Source organism: Leptosomus discolor, chromosome 9 (assembly GCF_034619465.1).
Source record: "Leptosomus discolor isolate bLepDis1 chromosome 9, bLepDis1.hap2, whole genome shotgun sequence".
Lineage (NCBI taxonomy): Eukaryota > Metazoa > Chordata > Aves > Leptosomiformes > Leptosomidae > Leptosomus > Leptosomus discolor.
The window spans coordinates 22675487-22685315 of NC_141399.1; the positions used below are offsets into that span (position 1 = coordinate 22675487).

General features: G+C 43.8%; 1 protein-coding gene across 1 annotated transcript in view; it reads right to left on the minus strand.

The window, feature by feature from the left end:
* Nucleotides 1–8050, minus strand: part of RAF1 (Raf-1 proto-oncogene, serine/threonine kinase) — a 45622-nt gene extending 37572 nt beyond the window's left edge. Inside the window, exon 1 of the mRNA XM_086470418.1 lies at nt 8004–8050. The gene's annotated coding sequence lies outside the window, so the exon portion shown is untranslated. The remainder of the gene's footprint in view (nt 1–8003) is intronic.
* Between the last annotated feature and the right edge of the window lie 1779 nt (nt 8051–9829).

Consider the following 9829-nt stretch of genomic DNA (forward strand, 5'->3'; position numbering starts at 1 on the left):
AATACACCTGGGCAATACTTTAAGATTAGGTGATCACAAATGTTAGACATTTCAGCACTGTGATTCAGACGGTCATATATGCCAGCCTACATGCAATACTTCTACAACTGAGCCCCAGTGTTACACTGGCAGGGCATTCTTGCTGTTTCCTCCAGTTTTCCCTACAATCAGTTTGGCAGATACAGCACTTTGTCACTGGCAGTGCTGAAAGTCTATTCCCAGAAAAAAAATATTAAAATAATTTTCTATTGTATGGAGGAACCATCAACCTAAAATTTAATCAACACCAGCTAGGCTTTTTGGAGGCTATGACAAAAACCTCCTACTACATTTATTCCTGGGCCACACTGTTAATTCCCTGTCTTTAAAAATCACACTGCCTATTTAAAGACTCCACGTGGGACACTGAGAAAGACAGAACGCTCGATACACAAAGGAAACCAAAATTTTAAAAAACCCTCTGCCACACATAAAATATGCAAACAAAAGTGAAAGAATCCTTTATAGTTACAGCAGCAGTATTATTTGTGGTGACAGAAGAAAAAAATATTTTGATGTGTAAGATAACTTTAGTCTCAATCTGCCTGACAATTTTATTGAAAATTTTCTCCAGAGCATACAGCACTTTTGCAAAACAAAATAATTCCAGGTATTGTCCTGCAATTTAACATCACAAGGGCAGATCTTACTGGAATAGGTAAAAATAGCACTAGAGAACGTGCCAAAGGAGAGACTTTCCACTCTATGGCCAGCGCTTAGATTGCAACATCAGCTGGCTCTCTTTTTATAACCTCTCAACTGCCAGTGAACAAGTTACACAGCCAACTTAAAAGGCTTGAGAAACCCAAAAGTAAACTCTGGAACCCACTTTGAGGTGAAATCAATCCACTGCATCACTAACACGAACACTTTGTTTCGGTATGCTACTATTGCCTGCATAAGCTTTATACTTGCTTCTAAAGCATTTAACACAGATGAGTGACATAATTCAGAATACGGTTTATTTTGCGTTAAATGTCAGCATAAAATCAGAGGCTTGCACACTTTGTTGTTTCTTTTGGCTGCAACACACTCTGGAAGCTACTTCACTTACTACGTTCTCTAGCAGCCATGTGCGTGCCATCCTCCCACGAACCCATTTTGGCCCATTTCTGCAAATGCACCCCCTCCACTCCAACCACCCTGAATAACCACTCCCAGGCACCTGAACTCCAAATCATTTTTCTTCCACATTCCCATATAAAGATAACAACCATCATAACATGAACATTTAAAACTGTTAGACCAGTGATCAAACCGAGGCAGAAATGCTGTTTTGTGAGAAGAAATTCATGTTCCTCAGCCAGCAGCCTGACTTACAGATGACTGACATTGCTTAGCTTTCTAATTAGGTACCAGGGAAACCAGTATCCTCCCACCTTCCACACTACAAACAGGTTTCTGCCTGCTCATGCCCTCAGATTGGTATTGATTGGACATGGCTTACAAAAGTCATTGGAGAGGGAGACAGGGAGAGAAAAGAAAGCTGTAAGAAAGTAGGACGTCACTTAACTGGCACAGTTACTATCACATTTTTTTCCCCTCAGTCTAAGAAAAACTGAATGATCATCAACATATTTAACTCTCCTTAAGTTTGAAAGTGCTGGCATAATCAAAAATGTGTTTCTTATTTGCACATAGTGGCTCCAGAACTGTGTATCTACATGAAGAAATATACACAGGTCTTGTGCAAATTCAAAAGTAGAGACAGTTTAGATGCATTTGCCACACTTCATCCATGAGGTTTACAATACAGGTTTTACAAAAAAAAAAAAAATCTGTAAAACTACAACAAGAAGTGCACAAATAAAGACCTGATAAAAACTATTTTAATAGGCTTATGAAATAGATAAGACCTGAAGTAATTCAAATTCTATCAGAAATTCAAATTCTATCAGGAATTACCAAAATAAGGAAAATATTAACCTGACAGTAATCTTGGAATTAACAACTACTAGGTAAATTCTGAACTTCTAGGATTCTAAAAAAAATTTCATAGAATCTGAAGCTGCAGTCACATCCTATGTCATAAACATGATCAACTTTCAGTGAAACTTAAAACAAAGTTTCTAAACCAAAGTTTTAAAACCCCAAGTTGTTACTGTGTATCAAAACACCCCTCTTCAACTGGAAGCCAGACAGCTAATTATAGGCTCTTTCACCTCCACAAGTATAAAACTCATCTTGCATTTTCTTTTACAAGAAACTTATAAAGATATTGTGCTTTCTCTGATAACTATTTGGGAATAGCACAACTAGCATTTTTTCAGGTAGGAACAAAGTAAGAATATTTTTTTAAAAATCATTAAAATATGATTAACTAGTACTTTTTCTTCCCAGCAACACCACCACCATTGAAGGTTCCAGTCTAAGGGTCATTCCCATATGTGCCGTATGCCTTTGCAGGACTACCCCTCTGTGCTCCGACATGCCTCTAACAGCTCCACGCAAACAAAAGGGAGCACACGTCTCTTCATCTGTTTCACTACGCTTCCTTCAGCTTCACCAAGAAACTCTGATGTAAAATATCACACTTACTTACTTCTACACAGGGAAAATTACAGAATAAAGAAAAAAGAATGATAATTTACTTGTGTGTCCAATAAGGAGTCACAGTGGGGGAGACAGTTCATCTCCTTCATAGGTAATACAAGAGTAAAGAGAGAGCAGTGCCTTTTGAGGTACGCTAACAGACTGAAAAGGCCACTCTACAATATACCGAAAGCATGACCAGACTTTGAGCAAACACTGTTAAAGGACTGAGAACAGAACAAGAAATTGGAATATGCAAAAACTAGCACAAATTACTCATAGACTTGACAGGGACATACACTGGAAGCAAAGGACTAGCAAAACAAAAGACATTACAGAAAAAGAGAAAGGAAGATTAGTCATATATTAAAGTTTCTCAACAGATACCTAAATGTTAGCCCTACATTTACAAAGGCATTACAAAGGCATTAAAGAGACCTTTCTTCTAGCTGCGCACGACCTTCCATCTCCCTCTTGGTAGTCTCTCCAGCTGGGTGTTCCTAAAACTCATTTTCAAAACTCTAGCTTGTTCTACAGAGAAAAAATTTATGTAACAAGACTGTAATGGGGGCACTGAGCCATTTTATAAAAGTCTGAACCTCTGAGCCAGCTTTAATTAATATGGTTAACCCCATGCCACACCCAGCTGCAAGTCAGTGAAGCAACCTCCCTCCAGCTTGTGAATTAAAAATATACAAGATGTCTCAACAGCTCTTAACCGATACTACATATTTCAATTGGAATGCAATATTAATTAACACTTTTTTGTCAGCTGTTTGTCAGAAACAAAATATTTTTAGGGTCAAACCAACAGCAAGTATGCAACGTAAGCTGAAATCTGAAATGACGCAATGTAAGGCAGCAGTAAGGGAAAACAGGCTAGAGCACTGTAATCAACTCAGCATCTGCAGAGAGCCACAACACAGCAACTGAAGTGATTCCACAAAGCAGTGGAACCGAGAACAGCAACATGAAAAGGGGCTCATATCAGAAGAGCCAGAGGTACAGGTCCCATTTGCAGATTTTCAGATAGTGAAAAGAACACAAAGCAGAGTAACTTACATGCTCACCACATGCGCCAATTATTTGCAAGGCAATTCCAAAACTCTTTTGCCTGAAGTTAAAACCAACCAGCTTTGATTTAACAGTGCTGCTGCCCTGCTTCATTTCTGCAAGCATGCAGGGTACGCAGGGAACATGCACCAGAGACACAGCACAGCACAGGCACACCTGCCACTGCAAACAAACCCAATGACCTGCACTTGCCACTGCACTGCTCTACACAAATCCAGAGTTTTTCTGCATCAGAATTGTAGCTCTAACCAGCTTGTCATTCACCATGAGCAAGCAAAAACTCCTGGAAAATACATAATTCAGTCACATTGACTATGTCACTTAAAATCCTGAAAAAAAGATGCTCACCTATTAAAACATTCTATTTATTAACCATCAGTTATAATTCTTAGCTCTAAATAAAATCTACCAAGAAAATGCTTTACTCATTTACAAACGGCTCCACAACAGCATTTTGTTTATCCTCACCTACCGTGTGCACTGCAGCATTGCAGTACACAAGATGACCATGTTCTAGCTAAACTGTAAAAGGTCAGTACACACTGCTGCAATAAAATCAACTTTGTGTGAAACAGATGGCATTTACAGTACAAACAATTTTCAAGTCACTAAAGGAATAAATGTGTGCCAGCTGCTTTTCAAAGCAAAATTGCTGTTTACAAAAAAAATAGCATACGCAGCAAGAGCCAACAGAGCACTGAGAATTATTCACAGAACTTTGTCCAAAACAGACTTTCTTTTCAGAAAAACTAGGAACATCGCTAAGTATCTGGATTACTCATACAGAATAAGTTATATCTACTTCACGCTGTCTCAGAACTCATGAGGTAATGCATGCTCATCGCTAAAACACCTTGTTAATTTGTCTTAAAGCTAGTATTTTTACCTGATTTCCTAGTTACATGACCTCCTCTTTCAATTGATTTCTAGAGCTGACAAAATGTTTCCACAACCTTATTCAATACACAACGGATATATTTCATACCAGAAAATACTGAAGGGTGTTAGATAAGCAATTACACAAAATCTATCAAAATCAGTACAATGCAGATGTAAACACATCAGTTTATTTACAAATTAAACTTATGTGAAACTTACTAAAATCGTGCTTAAACTACCACACCCGAAATTTTAAATCACAACTTTAATCTTGCTTTGAGTATGTTTGTTACTTCCCCAAAGAAACATAATTTTGCCTTATAAATTTGACGCTTTTATGAGAAATAGAACACTGACTTCTATTTCTCCTCTAGATTTCTGCATTTTTAAGTAAAAAGATAGACCAGTAACTTATTTCTCACAGAACAATCAACCTTTTCAATTATTCATTTATTTCAAGCTGAATTTTCATGGAAGTTTTGGAAATTCACTGCAGAAAACTACATTACCCTTTTTTCCTAGGCAACTGGTCTTCCTGAGCTTGCCACCCAGCTGTCCTTCTGCCTCTCCTCAGGCAGCTCCGGGACATATTAGCTTGTTTCAGCTAAACAGTTAGGTAGGGGCATCAAGAATACAGAATTCCCATGGGCTATGGAAATCGGAAGCCAAATTACAGCAGAACCCTTCGCTCCCCTAGCCCCTTCACCAGCCAGGACACCACAGCACAGACCTTTGGTGTGCCAGCTGCGGCACCATGACATCGCATGGGGAGACCACGCCAAGAGAAACCCTCCCTCTGGCCCAGCCAGCAGCCGAGAAGGTGGATGGGCAAGGTAAGAACAGAGGAAGAGGAGGAGAAAAAGTCAGGGGGGTGTTTAAGTAAGGCAATAGCAAAGATGGGGAAGCAAGGGATGCTGGAGGTGTGGCAAAGGGAATGACCGAAGGTGTCACATGTTTGCAGCAGACCCAAAAACAAATCTGTACTGAACGAGACTTCGTTAGTTCATTTGCTCTCCTAACTTTATTAGGAATATAAAAAGAATTTAAACATTCTATGACCGTAACACTGAAGTGAATTTATCAGCACAACTCCTGCATTTGAAACTAATGGACTGAAGACTGATTTACACACAGTAATCTGATCTAACAGCTTTGGGTTCCCATTTTCCACAGAAGTTTTAGAACCAACAGCTGTCACCATCTCAATTAAAGTTGTTCTCAAAGACAGAAAACAAGGAAAACTTGTTTTCCTCAACTCCTAGCTTCCCAACAGTGAAGGAGCCAAATAAATACATAAACTGGGGGAAGGAGGGGAGTGTATGTCCCAGAAGAAATGAGTGCTGATGTAGCATACTGAGAAGTGCTGACCAATGATTTCTGTGGGTCATGTTTGTGGTTTATTAAAAAAAAAAAAAGTTATTTTAATAAGTTGTAGTAAGTTCAGGCCCTGAGACAGCACTAACTTCATATGTAATTTGAACAGACGTTGTTGTTAAAGAATAAAAAAAAAATGGAAAATTACAGGTGAACACCAAAGGCACTCAACAGAAACAAAAAAATAAAGTTTTATATCTTCTGTAGAAAAAAACCAGGTATTTTCTCTGGTACTTCCAGACCTTCTTTCAAAGCAGGTTAGTCAGCAGTGTTGCACAATAAGTTGTACAGTCCTGAAGATACTAAGTACAGCAACAAACCGTATGAAAAACACATTCCAGATTTCTGAAAGCACCACTGCTCCAACTCAAGTAAGCTACTTCACTTCTGATTTAATAATCTAAGATTAAATTGCTTACCATATTAATTAGTCATGCATTTCAGATCCATACCTTTTTTATGATTACTTGTAGCCTTAGGGTTTACCTACAAAAAATTTTCTTTAAGACAAATTAAATTAAAGCCACTTCCATTCTGAATGGGTGTCCACAGAGCAGACTTAACTGAACTGCCTGAAACTAACTCTCACATCCACCAACTCAATCTTTTCTTCTGCACCAACATTGCAGACATATCCTAAAGGATAAGCCCGTCCATTCAAATTATATCCTAGTTTTACACAATGCAGTGATCCTTTAAGCAATATTTGGAGCTGAGTTTCTCAGAAGCATTAAAATAAAAGACATTTTAGAAGTCTTTCATACAAAACTACTTTCAGATATTTTAAGTTGGCTTTGGTTTCGGAAGAATCTTAGTTTTACTCCATTACAGGCCCTTCTTGTTTTGCACACCTATGACAACCTACAATTGCATTTGGAATGCACACCGTGCTGTAGCAACTAATTCCACTACAACTGGTTTTAAGGTCTCACTGTTTCAGGCAAGGTCCCTGTCTTTATGGATCTCACTTAAAGGCTAAGGGGAAAAAAAAAAAATTCTACAGAAGTTATTTAGCCTGACATAGGCAAGATGAACAATGGACAGGAGACGTGCTGCTGTTAGCACGTGCTGTTAGCACGAGTACATGTGTGTGTACACTTAGCCTGTAGATAAAAAGAGTCCAGAAACGGTGCAATCTTCAAGCCCTGGCTCTGAAGGAACACCACTTCTACACGGCAAAACTCTAACAGTTTAAAAGAAACAAGAAAACTAAAGAATCTTACGTCAGTTTTCAAATGTCTTTTTTCAAGCTTAATCTAAGTCAAAAAAAACAAGCATGCAGCTCAAACCGAAGAATGCCCAAGCAGAACGCACTCAGTTATGCTAATACAACTTAAGCACACTCTCCGTTCTCGGCTCAGAAGACAGCAGACCGCTGCAACAGGAAGGTTAGGCAGTCCTCGCTGGAACATGGGAGGGACACAGCCGCCAGCAGCGAAGCGGAGCCCCGAAGAGGCCGGGCCAGCGGAGCCGCCGCTGGGCACCCCACTCCCCTGCTTCATGCCCGTCGCTCACCTCGCCCGCCGGCCGCCACAACACCGGGCCGGGCAGTGCGGGGCCCAGCCCCGGTGCACACCCGCCTCGGCCGCGCAGCCCCCGGCGGGCAGCCCCGGCCCCGGGGCTCCGCGCTGGCACCACGCACCTCCCCCCGGCACTGACCGGCCACGGGGCGCGGACACCCCCCACCCCCCGGCCCGGGTTTTTTGGCACCTTCCCCGCTCCTGGCCGCCGCACAACCTCTCCGCTGGAGGCGGTAGCCACCGCCCGGGCCCCGCGGCAGGGACGGAGGTGAGGCGGCGCGCACTAGACGATCCGACCGCAAAGGGCTCCGCGATGAGCTGCGACCCCAGGTACGGAGATGGCCGATTCCCCCTCCTTCCTCCCCCGGTCCGTGTCAGGGGGCCAGCGGCCGCCCTCTCTTGCGGCCGAGGCGGCGGCCGGGTCGGCGCGCCCGGAGCTGAGCCGCCAAATGGGAGCAGCCGGCGCCGCTCCAGGCGCTAGCACCGAGGAAGGGAGAGCCGAAAAGAAAGGGGAGAAAGGCAGCGCTTCTCTCCCTCGTTCCCTGCCGCGTCCCCTACCTCTCGCCAGCCCAGCGCCGCTCCTACCTATGTCACTCCCTGCCGGCGGCTCCCTCCGGGCTCTCGTCCCGCTCGGCGCCGTTCGTTTCGTTCCTCATCTAAAATGGCGGCCTCACACTCAGCGAGACATTTATCCTCCGCCCATCGACCTCTCGGCACTCGGCTACTTCCCTTCCGCCCCTGTCTCCTTCTTTTCCCGTCCTCCTCCTCCTCCTCCCCGCCTCTCGGCCTGACCGCGGAGCGCCGCGCTGTCGATAGCACCCGCTCCTCCTCTTCGTGCCGCCATTTGGGAGCAGCGACAGCTGCCATGGCCCGGCGGGTTGCCCCCAGCCGGTCGCGGGGGGGGGAGCGGAGGCCCTCCCGCCGCATCTCCTGTCCTCTCCTCCAGCCCTTCCCGGGAACCCCTCTGGGTGTCGGGGATGAGCTCTGCCGTTGCGCCAGGGGAGCTGGAGCGGGCCCCGCCGGGGCGACAGAGCCGCCCATCATCCGGAGGCGCCCGCCGCGCTGCCGCCAGCCCGACCTGACAGCCGCCTGCCTGCAGCCCCGCGGCCCCTGCCCGGCCTCGCCAGAGCTCTCGGGTGTTCGACAGTTAATTAAACGGGGGGCATCAGCACAGAGCAGGCTCCCGGCACGCAGCTCTCCGGTCCTACCTGTTCAAAAGCAAACCGTCTCTCTGAAGGGAACAGGCAGAAATTCCCCAGGGGCGGTCCGTGCTGAGGGGGGTGGGGTGTGAACTGCCGGGAAAGGTATCTGGGGAGAAGTTTTAAAAAATATATATATAGCGTATAACCTCTTTTCCTGGAGGGGACGGGGAGCAGCTGTCAGGCAGCCGCCGTGCGAGAGGAGAGATGCCGGAGGACTCGGCGAAATTGCTGCACCACGAACTGCCCGGTTGTGGGTCAGGCTTTGAGAATGTGCAGCACTGCACATTAAACGGCAAACAGTTAATTTATCATGCCAGCCCGAAACTTCTAAGGCTAGTCATTGTAAAGTAAAACATTTCTCCTAGGACTGTTTTGAAAGAGCATACACCTTTGCATTTACAGTCATGTAATGCATTAATTGTTAATTAAATAAGCACATCTCTAAAAAGAGCCTCCAGCAAAATTCCCTCAGCCTTATTTTGGATTTCTCTGCAGAAAGAAGGTTTACTCTGATATAAACCAAGGCTCGAGTTGAGCTAAAGTCACATCACCCTCATAGAGGCATAGGGAGGGCAAGAAAAGAAGCAGCACTGTTGGGCTTGCCTCTCCTGAGCACCAAATAAGAGAAAAACCATACAAAGTTTGGCTTGTGTAAAGTGTAGCTGCTGCCCTCCAGGAAGGGCTGTCGTTGCCAGGTAATAGGAGATTGAAATGGGGATAGCAACCAGGAGCTCTAGAAGGCTGAAACACAAATTTCCACGCCTAGAACATTGTCATTCAGTACTTTATTCCCATATGTTCTGGAAGTTATCCACTCATTCCAGTGTGATAATGCCTCCATTTTAGAAAATACTGCTAAAAGAAAGATTTAACTAAACTTTTATAGCACTCTTTTACCAGAATAACCACATGGAGATTTCTATTAAGAAAAGCGCTTATTCTCTTCTTTTTCTCTTCCCCATTGCCATGAGCTCAGACCTACCAAAAAAACCCAGGAAAACAAATCCAGACCAAGATGGTGTCTACCAAGGACAACATTTTTAGGTGGCAATCATTCTTTTCAAATTCTTGTAGAGTAGCTTTTCTCCTAAATGTCACATTTAAACTGAAGGAGTCCTCTGATGCACATACACAGTTTACATTACTTTAACAGGAGTCATATCCACGCATCTGACTGCGAGAGTTGGCCCAGGAGAAACAAATAAACTG